This window comes from Mustelus asterias, chromosome 5 (assembly GCF_964213995.1).
Source record: "Mustelus asterias chromosome 5, sMusAst1.hap1.1, whole genome shotgun sequence".
Lineage (NCBI taxonomy): Eukaryota > Metazoa > Chordata > Chondrichthyes > Carcharhiniformes > Triakidae > Mustelus > Mustelus asterias.
The window spans coordinates 16,720,879-16,738,091 of NC_135805.1; positions in this window are offsets into that span (position 1 = coordinate 16,720,879).

Sequence of the window (17,213 nt, forward strand, 5' to 3'; positions counted from 1 at the left end):
AGTGTCCATTGAGTGATCAGTATGAGAGAATGGCAAAACAGAGGCACAGATTGTTAAAGGACTGCCTGAGGAATGTGGCAGTTGCCCTGAAAGCGGGGAGGAGGGGGGAAGGGTTTGGAAAGAAGGAGAGCTGGAACAGAGAAGTGGAAAAATAGAGGTGAAAAAGGAGGATGATAAAATGGATGAATTAGATGAAGTGAAATGAAATAAAATAAATGGAAATGGTGTGAGGGTGAAGGAGAGAATATCCTCTGAAGTTGTTGAACTCAATGGTCAGTCCAGAAGGCTGTAAAGTGCCCAATCAGAAGATGAGGCGCTGTTGCTCCAGTTTACGTTGGGATTCTCTGGAACAACGCAAAAGGCCAAGGATGGACATGTGGACAGGAGAGCAGGGTGGTGAAGTGGCAAGCGACAGGAAGGTCTGGGTCCTGCTTGTGGACGGACCGAAGGTGCTCAGCAAAGTGGTCACCCAGTCTGTATTTGGTCTCTCCGATTTGGAGTAGACCGTATTGGGAGCAGCGAATGCAACAGATCAGTTTGAAGGAGGCGCACGTGAAGCGCTGCTTCATCTGAAAGGGGTGTTTCGGACCTGGGATGGTGAGCAGGGAGGAGGTAAAGGTGTTCCACCTTCTGTGATTGCATGGGAAGGTGTCGTGGGGCAAGAGGTGAGGTATTGGGTATGATGGAGGAGTGGACCAGAGTGCCCACAGAGAGTGGTCCCTGCGCAATGCTGACAGAGTGGTGAGGGGAAGATGTGTTGCTTGGTGGCATCATGCTGGAGTTGGCGGAAATGGTGGAGGATGATCCTTTGAATGCAGAGACTGGCCAGGTGAAAAGTGAGGACAAGGGGAACCCTATCCTTGTTCTGGGAGGGCGGGGAGGGGGGTGACAGCAATGGCCCGGGGGATGGGTTGGACACGGTTGAGAGACCTGTTAAACACAGTAGGTGGAAAACCACCATCGAGGAAGAAGGAAGACATATCGGCAGCATATTTTGGAAAGTGGCATCACCAGAACAGATGCGGTGGAGGTGAAGGAACTGAAAGAATGGGATGGAGTCCTGACAGGATGTGGGATGTGAAGAGCGGTAGTCAAGGTAGTTGTGGGAGTCAGTGAGCTTGTAATGGATACTATGACCAGATAATCTGTTTTTAGCAAGGACATTGTTAGCAATGCTAAGGTTCATGATCACTGCCTTTGGAAATGTGTTGTTTGAATGAGGTACACTTGATCTGTAGTGAAGGCTGGGAGATTATGTAAATCCGGATGGGGATAATATGGTTCCAGAATGAGAATGTGCTCTGTGCTGCGCAATGCTGAGGACTATTCTCCTACCTGTTAGTGAGTCTTCCCCTTTCACAGGGGTATCCTTGATAAGCCTTCCTAAGGATTCTGCTCTCTCGCTCTTTGTAAAGCCTTGCTGACAGTCCTGACATTTTTGGTCATCTTTTGGTGTTTTGAAAATTCAAGAGATCTCTCTGTTCATCCACACTACCAAGTATCTTACCATTAGCCCAGTACTCTGTATTCCTGTTACTCCTTCCAAAGTGAATCACCTCACACTTTTCCGCATTAAACTCCATTTGCCACCTCTCAGCCCAGCTCTGCAGCTTATCTATGTCCCTCTGTAACCTGCAACATCCTTCCGCACTGTCCACAACTCCACCGACTTTAGTGTCATCCGCAAATTTACTAACCCATCCTTCTACGCCCTCATCCAGGTCATTTATAACAATGACAAAACAGCAGTGGCCCCAAAACAGATCCTTGCGGTACACCACTAGTAACCGAACTCCAGGATGAACATTTCCCATCAACCACCACCCTCTGTCTTCTTACAGCTTGCCAATGGTCCCCTGACATGTCCAATCACCCAATGCACTGTCTTCCCACGGCCAGTCAGAAAGAGGTTTGATTCTGAGTCAAGCTGCTTTTCCCGCCTACAATATTTATATAACCAATAAGCAGAAGTGTTCAAAAACAATGAACGAAAACATGCATTTTCTTTAATGGGCACCTGAGTTGTTCAAGGCAGCGTCCTGGAGTTTAATCTTCAAATTCTGACAATGTCAGGCTTTGTGCAGGGTCCCTATGGCAATACTACCTCTTTGAAAGGGAGTGATGCTGCCATCCCTTTAAAGCATAGACACAGTGGACCTCTTTACTCTGGGCCATAAGACCACAAGATATAGGAGCAGAATTAGGCCATTCGGCCCATCGAGTCTGCTCCGCCATTCAATCATGGCTGATAAGCTTCTCAACCCCATTCTCCTGCTTTTTTCCCGTAACTTTTGATCCCCTTATCAATCAAACGCCTATTTACCTCTGTCTTAAATACACCTGGCCTCCACAGCCTTCTGAGTCAGCGAGTCACAGGGGATAAACAGCATGGAAACAGGACCTTCAGCCCAACTTGTCAATACCGCCCTTTTTTTTAACCACTAAGCAAGTCCCAATGTGGCAATGAGTCCCATAGATTTTATCAATGGAAACTCCTTCCAAACTCCTTCAGATTACATAACGGAAGAGCTTTCGAATCCCAGCAGTTTAATTTAAAAGAATTCAACAGAATCAAATTTGCCAAAGTTGAGGTTTCTTTCAATCCCTGACGCCAATCCTAAAGGAGACCATGGGTCAGACACTGGGCCAGGAATCTCCTTGGGCATCCATCATAAACAGCTTGGTGTAAAAATATACCTTTGGTCTTTTTGATTGAAGTTGAGTGAGGCAGCAACTGAAGGCTGACGGTTCTTGGAATTGGGCGTGGGACATATTTTTCTTAAACGCTGGTGGAAGTTTAGTAAAATAAACGGACAGCAGTTGTGATGTCCCTCAAACCTGGATCTTCATCCAGCCATGTAGGTTGATTTTTGCTTGGCCAGACATTTTGTTACGCATCTGAGATCATTGCTCAATATCTGCCAGTATGGAACTCTCTCAACTGTGTTGTCAGGTGACTGAGGGTGTGCGTGACTGGAGCACATTTTCCTTTTGTGTCTGTCTCAAATCCTTAATGGATTTTACCATTCTTTTGGTATGATCTGACTCCCCCTCGAGACATGGCTTGAGATCAATGGAAACCAAAAACCTTCCTCCCACCGTTCCCTGTCCCTGCCACCTCCCCCCACCACCCCACTACCCACCGTCCATCCCCCACCTCCCCCCCTCCCCCCCTCCCTCAGTTGACGCTCACTAGCCCCTGCTATCTGGTTCATTTGAAGATTCCAGAGTGGCTGTGAGCTAGGATAGGATGCTATAGAAGCAGCGTGTTTCACTGGCTGTTCCCTAAAGTGCCACAGGAAGTATCTGGGTGAGAAAGAAAGAACAAAGAAAATTACAGCACAGGAACAGGCCCTTCGGCCCTCCAAGCCTGCACCGTCTATGCTGCCCGAGTTAACTAAATCCCCTATCCTTCCGGGGACCATATCCCTCTATTCCCATCCTATTCATGTATTTGTCCAGATGCCCCTTAAAAGTCACAAGGCACGGCACGGTAGCACAGTGGTTAGCACTGCTGCTTCACAGAGACAGGGACCTGCGTTCGATTCCCGGCTTGGGTCACAGACTGTGTGGAGTTTGCATGTTCTCCCCGTGTCTGCGTGGGTTTCCTCCGGGTGCTCCGGTTTCCTCCCACATTCTGAAAGACGTGCTGGTTAGGTGCATTGACCCGAACAGGCACCGGAGTGTGGTGACTAGGGAAATTTCACAATAGCTTCATTGCAGTGTTAATGCAATCCTTACTTGTGACTAATAAACAAACTTTACTATTCTACCTGCTTCCACTACCTCCTCTGGCAGCGAGTTTCAGACACCCACCACCCTCTGTGTAAAAAACCTGCCTCGTACATCTCCTTTAAACATTGCCCCTCATACCTTAAACCTGTGCCCCTCAGTAATTGACTCTTCCACCCTGGGAAAAAGCTTCTGACTATCCACCTCTAACAGTGCTGCAATTCTGTGTTAGTTGTGGCTCAGCGGTGGACCAAACTGGTCAGAAACTGCCAGGTCTCAGGTTTTGCGGCCCTGTATTATAACGATGCGGGTGTATGGTGACACCTACGCAGTGTGGACTCAAATAATGCCAGGAAGGGACACTACTGCTCCTGTTATTCTACATACTGCATATGTATGTAATGAAAGAACCACAAACTCACATTTATATACCACCTTTCACAGCCGATTAAGTATTTTTGAGATGTGGTGGTTACTGGTATAATGTGGACAATGTTATCAAATGGCAGAGAAGGCTCGAGGGACCAAATGCTTTCTAATATGCTCGCGTCATTTTGATGGATGAGATAAGCTGTGCTCGATGGCCTTTGTCACCCTTAATTATCCTGCAAACAGAGGAGGGAATCAAGGCTGGAGTTGTGTTTATTTTGTTGCTAATGGTAATTTACTGAGCAGGCTTTGTGGGTGAGGTTGCCGGCACGGGAATAGGCTCACAGTAAATCGATAACCTACTTTATACTGCACGTGATTCCCAAGAATCTTTTCCATTGACTTCAATCTTGACCTTTTGTCCACTTATCAATTATCCCACTTTATCTTGGTGCTTTTATGAGTTTTTTGAGGTGTTGAAATAAAAACATACAGGATCGGAGCAAAAATAGGCCATTCGACCCCTCAATCCTGCTCTGCCATTTGATCAGATCATAGAATCATAGAATCATGGCTGATCTGTTTGTGTTTCAAGTTCGACATTCGATCTCCGCCCCCCCCCCTCCCCCTCCCAATCACCTTTGACTCCCTTGACTGACAAGAATCTATCTACTTTCATCTTGAAAATATTTAATGGGAACAGAAAAGATTCACCAGGATGTTAGCAGGGTGAGGTAGCCAAATGGATACAAAACTGGCTGGATGACAGAAGCCAGAGGGTGGTTGTAGAGGGTTGTTTTTCAAACTGGAGGCCTGTGACCAGCGGTGTGCCTCAGGGATCGGTGCTGGGTCCATTTGTCATTTATATTCATGATTTGGATGAGAATAGAGGAGGCATGGCTGGGAGGTAAGTTTGCAGATGACACCAAGATTGGTGGCATAGTGGACAGTGAAGAAAGTTATCTCGGATTGCAACGGGATCTTGATCAATTGGGCCAGTGGGCTAATGAATGGCAGATGGAGTTTAATTTAGATAAATGCGAGGTGATGCATTTTGAAAGATCGAACCAGGGTAGGACTTGATCAGTTAATGGTAGGGCATTGGGGAGAGTTATAGAACAAAGAGATCTAGGGGTACATGTTCATTGCTCCCTGAAAGTGAAGTCACAGTTGGACAGGGAGGTGACGAAGGCATTCAGCATGCTTGGTTTCATTGGTCATGATGTGGAGATGCCAGCGTTGGACTGGGATAAACACAGTAAGAGTTTTAACTACACCAGGTTAAAGTCCAACAGGTTTATTTGGTAGCAAATGCCATTTCAAGATGTGCCGGATCATCGACACGGATGCCATCATCTCACGTGAGAACACCATCCACCAGGTACACGGTACCTACTCTTGCAACTCGGCCAACATTGTCTACCTGATATGCTGCAGGAAAGGATGTCCCGAGGCATGGTACATTGGGGAAACCATGCAGATGCTACGACAACGGATGAATGAACACCGCTCGACAATCACCAGGCAAGACTGTTCTCTTCCTGTGGGGGAGCACTTCAGCCGTCACAGGCATTCAGCCTCTGATCTTCGGGTAAGCGTTCTCCAAGGCGGCCTTCACGACACACGGCAGCGCAGAGTCGCTGAGCAAAAACTGATAGCCAAGTTCCGCACACATGAGGACGGCCTAAACCGGGATCTTGGGTTCATGTCACACTATCGGTAACCCCCACAGCTTGCCTCCTGGACTTGCAGAATCTCACTGACTGTGCTGTCTGGAGACAATACACATTTCTTTAACCTGTGCCTAATGCTCCCTCCACTCACATTGTCTGTATCTTTAAGACTTGATTCGCATTCCAGACATTCCAGGTACAGCAGGCAGTAAAGACATTAAATGGTATGTTGGCCTTCATAGCGAGAGGATTTGAGTATAGGGATAAGGATGTTTTACTGAAGTTGTGTGGGGCGTTGATGAGGACATACCTGGAGTTTTGTGTGCAGATTTGGTATCCTTATCTGAGGAAGGATGTACAGCGAAGGTTTGCCAGGCTGATCCTTGGGATGGCAGGTCTGTCATATGAGGAGAGACTAAAAGGAGTAAACCTTTTAGAACTGAGGTGAGAAGACATTTCTTCACCCAGAGGTGGTGAATGTGTTGAATTCACTACCACAGAGAGTAGTTGAGGCCAAAACATTGTGTGATCTCAAGAAGAAATTAGATGTAGCTCTTGGTTGGTTAGTGGCTCTCTCGCGCTTCAGTGTACAGAAGTGGTTCCGGCTGGGTGGTTCTGTCTCACCAGATCTTGAAGTCAAATGATGAGAAGGGGGAAGGCAGTGGGCTGACAGTTAAATCATGGGATGATTAAACATTGGAAGATCGCGCAAACCGAGCTTTACCATCCGTGTTAATTTGGGCAATGTTTAAGTTGAGGAAACCCACGCAGACACGGGGAGAACATGCAGACTCCACACAGACGGTGACCCAACAGGGAATTGAGCCCGGGTCTCTGGCGACGTGAGGCAGCAGTGCTAACTGCTGTACCTCCTTGCTGTTCCATTAGAGGAGTGCATCACCCTCACCAGGTGGGATAAAGCTGTCAAGCTCCAAACTCCCTTTGCCTGAGATTTTCCAATATCTGTTGGAGGCAATGTTTCCTGGTGTCCAGAATGTGACCCCCGTACATTCCACAATCTGAATGCCCCAGGATTGGTGGGGTTTACTTGGGCTGGTATTTTGGGCTGGAGGGGAGTAGAGGAAGAGAATGTTGGAGACGGTGGCCCAGGAGTGAAAAGAAGCATTTGGGGCTGTCCTTACCTGTAATGGACAGTTGTACACCAGTGAGAAGGTGTTGGTGAAGGAATGGAAGAGGCAGTATTGAGCTGAGTGATCAATCAGACCAGTCATACTCTACATACGAACGTACAAATTAGGAACAGGAGTAAACCATTGAGCCCTTCAGCCTGCTCCGCCATTCAATAAGATCATGTCCGATCTGGTTCTGGCCTCAATTCCTGAAATGTCTGGAATGCGCTGCCCAGGGATGTGGTGGGAGCAGGTACGATAGTGTCATTTAAGGGCAACTAGACAAATACATGAATAGGATGGGAATGGAAGGATACGGACTCTGTAAGTGCATATGGTTTTAGTTCAGGCAGGCATCATGATCGACGCAGGCCTGGAGGGCCGAAGGGCCTGTTCCTGTTCTTTATTCTTTGTTTGTTCTTTTCCTGCCTACTCTCTATAATCTTTGTATCCTGTGCCAGGCAAGAATCTGTCTAACTCAGCCTGAAATAAATTAATTGATCCTCATTTGATTTGATTTGATTTGATTTATTATTGTCACATGTATTAGTATACGGTGAAAAGTATTGTTTCTTGCGCACTATACAGACAAAGCATACCGTTCATAGAGGGCGAAAGGAGAGAGTGCAGAATGTAGTGTTACAGTCATAGCTAGGGTGGAGAGAAAGATCAACTTAGTGCAAGGTAGATCCATTCAAAGGTCAGACAGCAGCAGGGAAGAAGCTGTTTTTGAGTCGGTTGGTATGTGACCTCAGACTTTTGTATCTTTTTCCCAATGGAAGAAGATGGAAGAGAGAATGTCCGGGGTGCGTGGGGTCCTTAATTATGCTGGCTGCTTTGCCGAGGCAGCGGGAAGTGTAGACAGAGTCAATGGCTGGGAGACTGGTTTGAGTGATGGATTGGGCTACATTCACGACCTTTTGTAGTTTCTTGCGGTCTTGGGCAGAGCAGGAGCCATACCAAGCTGTGATACAACCAGAAAGAATGCTTTCTATGGTGCATCTGTAAAAGTTGGTGAGAGCCGCAGCTGACATGCCAATTTCCTCAGTCTTCTGAGAAAGTAGAGACGTTGGTGGCCTTCTTAACTATAGTGTCGGCATGGGGGGACCAGGACAGGTTGTTGGTGATCTGGACATCTCAAAACTTGAAGCTCTTGACCCTTTCTACTTTGTCCCTGTTGATGTAGACAGGGGCATGTTCTCCTCTAAGCTTCCTGAAGTCGATGACTATCTCCTTCATTTTGTTGATATTGAGGGAGAGATTATGGTTTCCGCACCAGTTCACCAGATTCTCTATCTCATTCCTGTACTCTGTCTCATCATTGTTTGAGATCCGACCCACTACGGTGGTGTCGTCAGCAAACCTGAAAATCGAGTTGGAGGGGAATTTGGCCACACAGTCATAGGTGTATAGTAGTATAGGAGTATAGTAGGGACCTGAGAACACAGCCTTGTGGGGCACCGGTTTTGAGGATGATTATGGAGGAGGTGTTGTTGCCCATCCTTACTGATTGTGGTCTGTGAGTTAGGAAGTTCAGGATCCAGTCGTAGAGGAAGGAGCCGAGGCCCAGGCCACAGAGTTTGGAGATGAGTTTCGTGGAAATAATAGTGTTGAAGGCGGAGCTGGAGTCAATAAATAGGAGCCTGACATAGGTGTCTTTGTTATCCAAGTGTTCCAGGAAGAAGTATTTAGATATGCACATTTCTGTGCTGCAGACCTCGATGACTCTATGATCCTGCCTCCATCACTCTGTGGGGAAGGGAATTCCTCAGACATACAGCCCACTAAGTGAAAGCAATTCTCCTCATCTCCAAATTAAATGGGAACCCCTTATTTTTAAACAATGTCCCCGATTTCTTGTCTCTCTCATAGAAACATAGAACATAGAAACCCTACAGTGCAGAAGGAGGCCATTCGGCCCATCGAGTCTGCACCGACCACAATCCCACCCAGGCCCTACCCCCACATATTTACCCGCTAATCCCTCTAACCTACACATCCCAGGACTCTAAGGGGCAATTTTTAACCTGGCCAATCAACCTAACCCGCACATCTTTGGACTGTGGGAGGAAACCGGAGTACCCGGAGGAAACCCACGCAGACACGAGGAGAATGTGCAAACTCCACACAGACAGTGACCCGAGCCGGGAATCGAACCCAGGACCCTGGAGCTGTGAAGCAGCAGTGCTAACCACTGCGCTACCGTGCCGCCCCTCTCACAAAAGAGGAATCATGTTTTCAGCATCCACCCTGTCAAATCTCGTCTGGATAGAGACACATTCGGCCCTTCGAGCCTGCTCCGCCATTTATTATAATCATGGCTGATTCCCCCTTCCCCCCCATATCCCTTGATCACTTTAGCCCCAAGAGCTATATCTAATTTCTTCTTGAAATCACACAACGTTTTGGCCTCAACTGTCTCTGTGGGAGTGAATTCCACACATTCACCACCCTCTGAGTGAAGAAATTTCTCCTCACCTCAGTTCTAAAAGGTTGACCCCTTATCCTCAAACTGTGACCCCTAGTTCTGGACTCCCCCACCATCGGGAACATTTTTTCTGAATCTACCCTGTCTAATTCTGTTAGAATTTTAAAAGTTTCTATGAGATCCCCTCTCACTCTTCTAAACTCCAGTGAATATTATCTGAACCGACTTAACCTCTTCTCATATAGAATCATAGAATCCCTACAGTGGAGAAGGAGGCTATTCAGCCCATCGAGTCTGCACCGACAACAATCCCATCCTGACCCTATCCCCGTGACTCCACATATTGACCCTATTAATCCCCCTGACACTCGGGTCAATTTGGCATGGCCAATCCACCTAACCCGCACATCTTTGGACTGTGGAAGGAAAATGGATGTTCTCCGCAGGCATGGGGAGAACGTGCAAACTCCACACAGACAATGACCCAAGGTTGGATTTGAACCTAGGTCCCTGGCCCCGTGAGACACTAACCACTGTGTCACCATGCCGTGACAGACCTGCCATCCCAGGAATCAGCCTGGTAAACCTTTGCTGCACTCCCTCTATAGCAAGGACATCCTTCTTCAAACTGCACACAATACTCCAGGTGTGGCCTCGCCAACGCCCTATACAATTGCAGCAAAATATCCCTGTCCCTATACTCAAATCCTCTGTTTCAATTGGATCACTTTTTATTCTTCTAAAATTCAATGGATAAAGGGCCAACCTGACCAAACTTTCCTCATACGGTAACACCCCAGCCCTATCCCAGGAATCAGTCATGTGAACCTACTCTGAATTGCTCTTAATGCTGACCTGCAGCAGTAATTGCAATGTTACCGTGGCCTATTTCTCTTCCATGGTTTGACAGCCCTTTGGATTACTGGCAGCCCTCTCCTGGTTTATTTTTATTGTCCTGGACTGCCTCCAGCCCCCATGCCCTTACTCAACCTCAAATCAATCACAAACCTTACCCACATCATCACATGCCACATCCCAAACTCAATCCTTAATTGGCTGATCACTCACTTGAGTCGGCACGGTAGCACAGTGGTTAGCACTGCTGCTTCACAGCTCCAGGGTCCCGGGTTCGATTCCCGGCTCGGGTCACTGTCTGTGTGGAGTTTGCACATTCTCCTCATGTCTGCGTGGGTTTCCTCCGGGTGCTCCGGTTTCCTCCCACAGTCCAAAGATGTGCGGGTTAGGCTGATTGGCCAGGTTAAAAATTGTCCCTGAGATGTGTAGTTAGAGGGATTAGCGGGTAAATATGTGGGGGTAGGGCCTGGGTGGGATTGTGGTCGGTGCAGACTCGATGGGCCGAATGGCCTCCTTCTGCACTGTAGGGTTTCTATGAGTCCCTGCTCCTTTTACTGGGGCCCAAGATTGTTATTTTCAACCGTCCACCATAAATAAGTTTGGATATCGCTTTGTTTTCTTTCTTTCATGGGATCCAGGTGGTGTTGGCTCCACCAGCATTTATTGCCCATCCCTAATTGCCCTTGAGAAGGTGGCAGTGAAGGCCACGTTCTTGGACCGCAACAGTCCATATGATGTAGGTACGCCCACAGTGCTGTTAAGGAACGTTTTAAAGTTTAAAGTTTATTTATTCGTGTCACGAGTATGCTTACATTAACACTGCAATGAAATTACTGTGGAAATCCCCTAGTCGCCACTCTCGGGCGCCTGTTAGGGTACACTGAGGGAGAATTTAGCATGGCCAATACACCTAACCAGCACATCTTTCGGATTGTGGGAGGAAACCCGAGCACCCGGAGGAAACCCACACAGACACGGGGAGAACTCCACACAGACAGTGACCCAAGCCAGGAATCGAACCCAGGTCCCTGGTGCTGTGAGGCAGCAGTGCGAACCATTGTGTCACCATGCCGCTGGGGAAGGAGTTCAAGGATTTTGACCCGGCAGTGAAGGAATGGCGACATATTTCCAAGGCAAGAGGGTGAGAGGCTTGAAGGGTAACCTGCAGGTAGTGGATGTTCCCAAGTATCTGCTGCCCTTGTCCTTCTAGTCGATAGAGGTTGCAAGTTCGGAAGGTGCTGATGAAGGAGCCTTGTGAGTTGCTGTAGTGCAATTAAGTAGATGATACACTGTGAATCAGTGGTTGAAGGAGTGAATACGGAAACACAGAAACTAGAAGCAGGAGGAGGCCATTTGGCCCTTCGAGCCTGCTCGGCCATTCATTTTGATCATGGCTGATCATTAAATTCAATATCCTGATCCCCCTTCCCCCCATATCACTTGATCCTAATTTCTTCTTGAAATCACACCACCTTTTGACCTCAACTACTTTCTGTGATAGTGAATTCCACACATTCATCACACTCTGAGTGAAGAAATTTCTCCTCATCTCAGTTCTAAAAGGTTTATCCCTTATCCTCAAACTATGACCCCTTGTTCTGGACTCCCCCATCATTGGGAACATTCTTTCTGAATCTACCCTGTCTAACCCCGTTAGAATTTTATAAGTTTCTATGAGATCCCCTCTCACTCTCCTAAACTCCAGTGAATATAATCCTAACCAACTTCGTCTCTCCTTATATGAAGGTGGTGGATGAGGTGTCAATCAAATGGGCTGCTTTGTCCTGGATAGTAAGAAGTCTCACAACACCAGGTTAAAGTCCAACAGGTTTATTTGGTAGCAAATACCATAAGCTTTCGGAGCACTGCTCCTTCGTCAGATGGAGTGGATATCTGCTCTCAAACAGTGCACAGACACAGAAATCAAGTTACAGAATACTAATTAGAATGCGCATTGTCCTGGATAGAACAAAGAACAAAGAAAATTACAGCACAGGAACAAGCCCTTCGGCCCTCCAAGCCTGCACCGACCACGCTGCTCAACTTAACTAAAACCCCCTACCCTTCCAGGGATCATATTCCTCTATTCCCATCCTATTTATGTACTTGTCAAGATGCCCCCTAAAAGTCACTGCCGTATCCGCTTCCACTACCTCCCCCGACAACGTGTTCCAGGCACCCACTACTCTCTGTAAAAAATCTGCCTCGTACATCTCCTTTAAACCTTGCTCCTTGCACCTTAAACCTATGCCCCCTAGTAATTGACTCTTCCACCCTGGGAAAAAGCTTCTGACTATCCACTCTGTCCATGCCTCTCAAAATCTTGTAGACTTCTATCAGGTCTCCCCTCAACCTCCATCGCTCCAGTGAGAACAAACCAAGTTTCTCCAACCTCCCCTCATAGCTAATGCCCTCCATACTAGGCAACATCCTGGTAAATCTTTTCTGTACCCTCTCCAAAGCCTCCACATCCTTCTGGTAGTGTGACGACCAGAATTGAACACTATATTCCAAGTGTGGCCTAACTAAGGTTCTATAAAGCTGCAACATGACTTGCCAATTTTTAAACTCAATACCCCGGCCAATGAAGGCAAGCATGCCATATGCCTTCTTGACTACCTTCTCCACCTGCATTGCCACTTTCAGTGACCTGTGTGCCTGTACACCCAGATCCCTTTGCCTATCAATACTCTTAAGGGTTCTGCCATTTACTGTATATTTCCTAGCTGTATTAGACCTTCCAAAATGCATTACCTCACATTTGTCCGGATTAAACTCCATCTGCTATCTCTCCGTCCAAGTCTCCAACTGCTCTATATCCTGCTGTATCCTCTGATGGTCCGCATTGCTATCTGCAAATCCACCAACCTTTGTGTCGTCCGCAAACTTACAAATCAATCCAGTTACATTTTCCTCCAAATCATTTATATATATTACAAATAGCAAAGGTCCCAGCACTGATAGTGTCAATCTGTTTGTGTTTTATCTTAGCTGCACTCATCCAGCTGAGTGAAGAGTATTCCATCACACTCCTGATTTGCCCCTGTCCCTATAGGTGGTGGTGTTTGCAGGTTTTAAGTTGCTGTCGAAGAAACCTAAAAGTTAATGGAATGCTATTGTTTATTGTGAGGGGAATTGAAAGGAAAAGTAGGGAGGTTATACTTCAATTATACAGGGCATTGCTGAGACCACATCTGAAGCAAAAACAGAAAAATGTTGGAAAATCTCAGCAGGTCTGACAGCATCTGTGGAAAGTGAGTTGAGTAAGAAATCTCACAACACCAGGTTAAAGTCCAGCAGGTTTATTTGGAATCACAAGATTTCGGAGGGCTACTCCTTCCTCAGCTGAGTCAGCTCCAAAAGCTCATGATTCCAAATGTCCTGAAAGCTCGTGATAACAAAGACTTGCCTGAGGAAAGAGCAGCGTTCCTAAAGCTCGTGATACCAAGTAAACCTGTTGGACTTTAACCTGGTGTTGTGAGACTTCTTACTGTGCCCACCCCAGTCCAATGCCGGCATTTCCACATCATGGAGAGAGAGTAGGGCCAATGTTTCGAGTCTAGGTGACCCTTCGTCAAAGCTGAGAAGGAAAAGAGTATTGTGAATGGTATTGGTCTCCTTATTTTAGGAATTCTGGCAATGTATTTGGAGCAGTCCAGTTTACCAGACTCATCCCAGGAATGGGTGAATTGTTTCATGAGGAAAGGCTAGGTTTATATCTGGTCAATGGTAACCCCAGGACGTTGATAGTGGGGATTCAGCGATGGTAATGCCATTAAAGGTCAAGGGGAGGTCATTGGATTCTTTCTGGTCAGACCCCATTTGGAGTATAGTGAGCGGTTTGGGGCCCCATATCTAAGGAAGGATGTACTGGCCTTGGAAAAGGCCCAGAGGAGGTTCACAAGAATGATCCCTGGAATGAAGAGCTGCCGTATGAGGAATGGTGGAGGACTCTGGACCTGAACTCGTTATACTTTAAAAGGATGAGGGGGGATCTTATTAAAACTTACAGAATACTGCGAGATCTGGATAGAATGGACATGGAGAGGATGTTTGCACTAGTAGGAAAAACTAGAACCAGAGGGCACAACCTCAGACTAAAGGGACGATCCTTTAAAACAGAGATGAGAAGAAATTTCTTCAGCCAGAGAGTGGTGAATCTGTGTAACTCTTTGCCGCAGAAGGCTGTGGAGGCCAGGTCATTGAGTGTCTTTAAGACAGAGATAGATAGGTTCTTGATTAATAAGGGGATCAGAGGTTATGGGGAAAAGGCAGGAGAATGGGGATGAGAAAAAATATCAGCCATGATTGAATGGCGGAGCAGACTCGATGGGCCGAGTGGCCTAATTCTGCTCCTATGTCTTACGGTCTTATGGCCTTATGGTCTCTTATTGGTGATGGCCATACCTGTGTGGCAGGAATGTTACTTGCCGCTTATCAGCCTAAGCCAGAATGTTGTCTTGCTGCATAAGGGCACACGCTGCTTCAGTACCTGAGGGGTTGTGAATGGTGCTGAACATTGTGCAATTATCAGCAAACATCCCCATTTCTGACCTTATGATGAAGGGAAAGTCAATGATGAAGTAGCTGAAGGTGACTAGGCCTCGGATACTACCCTGGTGCTCTGTTGCAGTGCTGCCCTGGGACTGAGACGATTGACCCTCCACAACTACCAGCATCTTCCTTTGTGCCAGGTATGACTGCAACCAGTGGAAAGCTTTTCCCACTCCTTGATGCCATACTCAGTCAAACGCTGCCTTGATGTCAGGGGCAGCCACTCCCACACCCGCACTTTTGCCCTTGTTTGGACCAAGGCTGTATTGAGGTCAGGATCTGAGTGGTCGCTGGTGGTTTAACAAAAAGGTGGTGCTAAGGAGATAGAAGGAAAGACAGAACGACAGAAAGAGAACAAATAACTTGCTTTCCTCCATCACCTCTCATCATGTTCCAAAGCAGCTTACAGCTAACGAAGTACTCTTGAATTGGGGTACTGACTGTAAAATGTCAGAGACACGGCAGCCAATTTGCGCAAAATCAGCTCTGTGACAATGAACAATTTATTTTCGAATGATGTTGACTCAGGGGTGAATATTGAGTCAGGACACAGGGGAAGAAGCCCTCCACAATGGGATCTTCCACATTCACCTGAGAGGGCTGACAGAGTCCCGGTTCAAGGTGGCAATCAAAAGACTACACTTAAGACAATGCAACGCTCCTTCAGCACTGCGCTGGAGTGTAAGCCTGGATGATGTGCTCAAGTCCCTGGAGTTGGGTCTGAAGCCAGCCAGCAACACAGAACTGACCACCGAGCCAAGGCTGACAACACGAACTCCAGGATCGAGTTGCAATTAATTCATTAAATCAACCCTTGTAGCAATTAATTCTTGGCCGCTGCGCAACTCAGGCAGCTGTTTACGGAGGTCACGTTTGTACTTTCTCCTCTGTGCCATCCTCCTGCCAACTTGACTCTTGTTAAGTACTTGGGCATTTCAATCCACATGGGATGGCATCAGCAAACTTGGCGCATATTTTCAGCAGGCACCATGACATGTCTTCATATGCTTCCCAGCTGTTTTTCACATCCATGGGAAAATCTTGATAGGCGCAGTTTGGCAGAGGAACTAAGGGTCAAATGGTTAGACCTCGCCCACTCAGGCCTTAATTTGTTTCCCTCGGGCAAAACTTTAAATAACCGTTTTATTTATTTGCCTTCTGCATGATTACATAATTTATTTCAGGTACTTAAGAGGCAGTCCCACCCTCCCTCCCCCTACCCTCCCCCACCCTGCCCCCACACCCTTAACATTTAGACTGAAGCAGGGATTTTTCTCTCGCTCTGGACACTTCGAGAAGCATTTTTAAGCCATGGAGATAGAGTCATACAGTGAAGAAAAGGCCCTTCTGCCCATCGAGTCTGTACCGACAATAATTATCACTAAAGTCGCGCTAGTCCCATTTTCCTGCACTTGCCCCGCACTTGTGGAATTCATTACCACAGAATGTAGTTGAGGCCAAAACGTTGTCTGTTTTCAAGAAGAAATTAGATATAGCTCTTGGAGCTAAAGGGATCAAGGGATATTGGGGGGAAGGGGGGAATCAGGATATTGAATTCGATGATCAGCCATGATCAAAATAAATGGCGGAACAGGCTCGATGGGCCGAATGGCCTCCTCCTGCTTCTCGTTTCTATGATTCTAAGCCCCATTTCCTTGAATGTTATGATGTTTCCAAATACTTTTAAAGGCTGTCAGGTTTCCGGCCTCCAGTACCTTCCCAGGCAGTGCATTCCAGATTCCTACCACCCTCTGAGTGAAAAAAATGCTTTCCCAAATCCCCTCTGAATCTCCTGCCCCTCACCCTAAAACTATGCCCCCTCGTGATTGACCCCTCAACCAGGGAGAACAGATGCTCCCTACTCACCCTGTCCATACCCCTCATAATCTTATACACCTCAATCATGTCCCCCCTCAGCCTTCGCTGCTCTCAAGAAAACAATCCAAGCCTATCCAGTATCTCCTTATAGCTCATATGCTCCATCCCAGGCAACATCCTAGTGAACCTTCGCTGTACCCGCTGTAGTGCTGTCACATCCTCCCTATAGTGAGGTGACCAGAACTGCACACAATACTCCAGCTGCGGCCTAACCAATGCTCTGTGCAACTGCAACATTACCTCCCTGCTCTTATACTCTATACAACAACTGATGAAAGCAAGTATCCCATATGCCTTTTTAACTGTCCTATTCATGTGCTCTGCTGCGATCTGTGAATGATTACCCCAAGATCCCTCTGTTCCATCGACCTTGGTGCAGACACAATTTATAGCAATGTTCCCTTCAGGATGAGGGATTTCAGTCATGTGGCACACTCACCTTTATCAATCGGGGTAGATTACAACAACAGAGAAGTCATGATGGAGTTGTATAGAACTTTGGTGAGGCCACAGCTGGAGTACCGTGTGCAGTTCTGGTCGCCACATTATAGGAAGGATGTGATCGCACTGGAAGGGGTGCAGAGGAGATTCACC